At 45.6% G+C, this 3,915-nt stretch overlaps 1 pseudogene across 1 annotated transcript; it reads left to right on the top strand.

The window, feature by feature from the left end:
• The first annotated feature begins 1,075 nt into the window (after window positions 1-1,075).
• Window positions 1,076-1,384, top strand: LOC308440072 (large ribosomal subunit protein eL36-like; annotated as a pseudogene). The gene has a single exon. The product of its transcript is annotated as a large ribosomal subunit protein eL36-like (transcript).
• The last annotated feature ends 2,531 nt before the right edge of the window (window positions 1,385-3,915 follow it).

Below are 3,915 nucleotides of genomic sequence, written 5' to 3'. Positions count from 1 at the left end.
GAAAACCGTTCCTTGCTATGGTTTGGCTCTGCACCCCCATCATTCCAGGTCATATATTGAAACTCCCAAGATAATAAAATTGGATATGGAACCTTGGGAGATTATGGATGAGATTAATGCCCTGATTAAAGGAGCAACAGAGCTTTCTTATCTCTGTACCCTGTGAGAACAGGCTATTCAATCCAAGAACCAGAAAGTGGCTTCTCCTCCCTTGATGATCTACCTCCTGCTATACAAGGCACCACAGTCTGGGAGTGACAGGCCAAGTCTGCAGAGCTGACTTGGAACCCCTTCCACTGCAAGTGGCTAGGTGTCTGTGTTGGGAGGTTCTGGGGACACACCTTGGCAATAGTTCTTGTCTGTGTGAAGAAAGAATATCTGTCCTGATAGGTGAGGGGAACATAGGCCTATGTGACGTCCTGCGAGAGGGCAGATGCCAACATCTATGAAAGAGAAGCAGAAGCCGGGCAGGGAAGCTAAGGGCACCCAACAATATCTGGAAAGATGGGTGTGAGTGCATTAAGTTCCTTTATCAGCACTCAGAGCCGTAGCTTAGCCTTCAGACATCCAGACGTATCTTCTTCCAAGGCAGAGGAGCTGAGAAGTGGGGTAAGAAGGCCGGGCCCAGAGCAAAGATGGAGGAAGATTCCGCTAAAATCGTTAGCGGAAGTGGGCGGAGTCAGTGTGAAGCCAAACAGGAAGTGGAGAGATGCATCCTGCAGATAAACGTTTCCTTCCGTGTGACAGGAGGTAGTTGCATATGCAAATGATGATTTGAAAATATGAATCAAAATGGGGGTAAGGCAGGACACTTTTGTGTAAAATTAGAAGGGCAGCCTTTTTTTTTTAATATTTATTTTTCAAATGAAGACCAAAGACAGGGAGACTGCCTCACACTCACATGGCACAGCCCAATATGTCCAATGTAAACAGGTGCACAGAATTCCCAAGGTTGTAACTGTCCTTTCCAAGGCACTGTATGATTGCCATGGTGTATCGTACGATACACTACAAAATATCTTTTTAAAACAACAAAATAGCTTCCTGTCCTGGCCGCCATCGGAGAGCAGCAGCCATGGCCCTGCGCTACCCTATGGCCTTGGGCCTCAACAAGGGTCACAAGGTGACAAAACATCAGCAAGCCGAGACACAGCCGGCGTCACGGGCGCCTCACCAAGCACGCCAAGTTCGTGCGGGACACGATCCGGGAGGTGTGCGGCTTCGCTCCCTATGAGCGGCGCAAGATGGAGTTGCTTGAAGTGTCCAAGGACAAGCGCACCCTCAAGTTCATCAAGAAGAGGGTGGGCACACATATCCGTGCCAAGAGAAAGCGGGAGGAGCTGCGCTAGCAGCCATGAGGAAGGCGGCAGCCAAGAAGGATTGATTAACCCTGTGTCTCAATAAAAGATCGTTCCTATGAAACAACAACAACAAAAGAACAAAACAGGAAGAACAATGAGAGATGCTTTTCTGACCATTCATTCATTAAAAGCCGGAGGTGCTAGCAACATTAAAGCCAATGATCTAAAGTCACCTGTCTTGAAATAGTCAGATGCCTTATAAATACTCACGGGTCACTCAGAAAAACATACTGAAATTAAAAACTATTTAGATGTGGTCAACGAAGGAGCTTTACATAATGAACACTTCACAGGCAGAAATAAGACCCTGAGGAAAACTGACAGTCAAAAGCCTTCTAGTTGAAATAAGACAGATAGAAACCAAACCAGACATTTGTCTCTGGGAGCAGAGAGGTGGGAAGAAGAATAAGCCTAAAGACAGAAGAGATTCATAAACACAGTCAGAGTTGATTAGAAAACAAAAAACAAAAACAAGCAGGAAGCGAACAAGTGACAGTAAAACGGGAAGCCTGGGCCTCAGAAAAGTCACCATGTCACCATTTGGAGTGGATGCCTCATGGAGATGGAAGGGGGAAGGTAGGTCATAGAGAAACAGAAAAGCAAAATCCACATATATCTGATGAGTATGTGTGTGTGTGTGTGTGTGTGTGTGTGTGTGTGTGTGTGTGTGTGAATGTGTTTGTGTGAATGTGTGTGTGTGTGTGTGTGTGAATGTGTGTGTGTGAATGTGTGTGTGTGAAAGTGTGTGTGTGAATGTGTGTGTGTGTGTGTGTTACATAAAGTACATGCAGAACCTAGGCTGGGTTAGTTTGCCATCCTGAGGAAGAATGTTTGGCCTTTCCCATGGAGAATAGAGTCATGTGCATACCTGGGAAGAACATCCGAAGCAGAAGAATCAGAAAGCGTGAGTGTTCCAACTTAGCAACTGTGTTTACAAATGAGACAAGATTGGGTGGTTCAATTGTTAAGATCACTGTCTGCTCTTGCAAAGGATCTGGGTTCAATTCCCAGCACCCACATGGCAACTAAAAACTATCTGTAACTCTGGTTCCAGAGAATCTGGTGCCCTCTCCTGGCCTCCTTGGGTCACAGGATGCACAGATGTACATAAAAATAATTTTTTTTTTTTTTAAAAAGTAAGAAATCTAGACACTGATGAAGGAGGACCAAGGGAGGAGAAAGACTTGATAAAAGATGAAAGAAAAGTGCCTGGGATGTCCTTCAGATGGCAGAGGGGTTGCTTAGCATGCCAGAAGCCCTGGGTTGTCCCTGTCACTATTCAAATTGGAATAGAACATTTGCCCACATACAGTCCTAGCACTTATGAGGGAGAGTCAGGGGGACTGAAACGCAATGTCATTATTGTCTATATAGCAAGTTCAAGGCCAACCTTAGCCTTATGAGACCCTGTTGAGGAGGAAAGAAGGAGAGAAAACATGAGAAAACTTGAGGCAGAGTAAATTTTTGGAATAAAGAAACATTGTAACTGTATTGTAGTTCATTTATACTCTGACTGAAATGGGCATTTTCTATACAAATATATCATTTAAAATGAAATACAATATATCTTGTACAAAATATACTTGGCCTGATAGTTACAAAGACTCTGAAAGCTTAGCTTATTTCATCATGCATAGACTCAGAGGTCATAGCAAACCACAAAGGGGGTAGCTCACACCAAAGGAAGCCTGCCAATCAAGTCACTGTCCAGAGCTGGCACCTACACACTCTGTGTCTCAGACCCAGGTTCCTTCTGCTTTCTGAATCTTCTAGGCCACCTGCTTCCAGCAGGCCCTCTTCCAGACAGCAGACTGAGGGGAGAAGGAAGCGCCCACATTTCCCGGCCTGTGCCAGAGTGATACCCACATGTCTCTGGTCTCTCTCACAGCCTGAACTTGGAAACTCAGCCACATGTAGCCTTCAGAGAAGTGAGTTAGGACAAATGTCTCATTCCAAGCAGTTGTATGGACCTACAAGCCCAGGGCTCCCTGGTAGCAGAAAGACAACCTGTTTGTGTACGATTAGCACTCTGCTATGCTAGCCAAAGCCTTAGAAACAGTCACCATGCCAGATGGCTTCAAGAACACATCCTCCCAACCAAACTCTCAAAAGAGAGTTGCAGACATGGGAGCTGAGTTCCCAGGGCTCAGGGAAGGACAGACAGTTCCCCGTTCACCCTTTCAGGTTAGCGAAATCGGGATAGAAAATCAGCACCTGGACAGCGCTTAAACACCTAGATACACATTGTAAATAAACTGTGCACCTTCAGTCTGATAAGAGAACCATGCATCATGGAGTAAACTCTACACTTGGGGGGGGGGTGGGGGGGGGACAGCTCAGCTATGAGGTACTGAGGGTGCCCACTTCATCTTCCACATCACTGTGGAAAACAGTCATGTGGTTACAGCTAAAGACAGTCTGGGAAGATGGAGTCCCCAGTCTCAGGCTTAAAACAAACCACAAACTTCTGCCGTTTACTTCTCTCGTAGTTATGGACAAATTCCTGTCAAGAAGTCATGTAAGAGAGGAAGGGTTTATTTTGACTTGTGATTTA

This window comes from Micromys minutus (genome assembly GCF_963924665.1).
Source record: "Micromys minutus genome assembly, chromosome: 1".
Classification (NCBI taxonomy): domain Eukaryota; kingdom Metazoa; phylum Chordata; class Mammalia; order Rodentia; family Muridae; genus Micromys; species Micromys minutus.
This window is presented reverse-complemented; position numbering and strand designations above follow the sequence as displayed.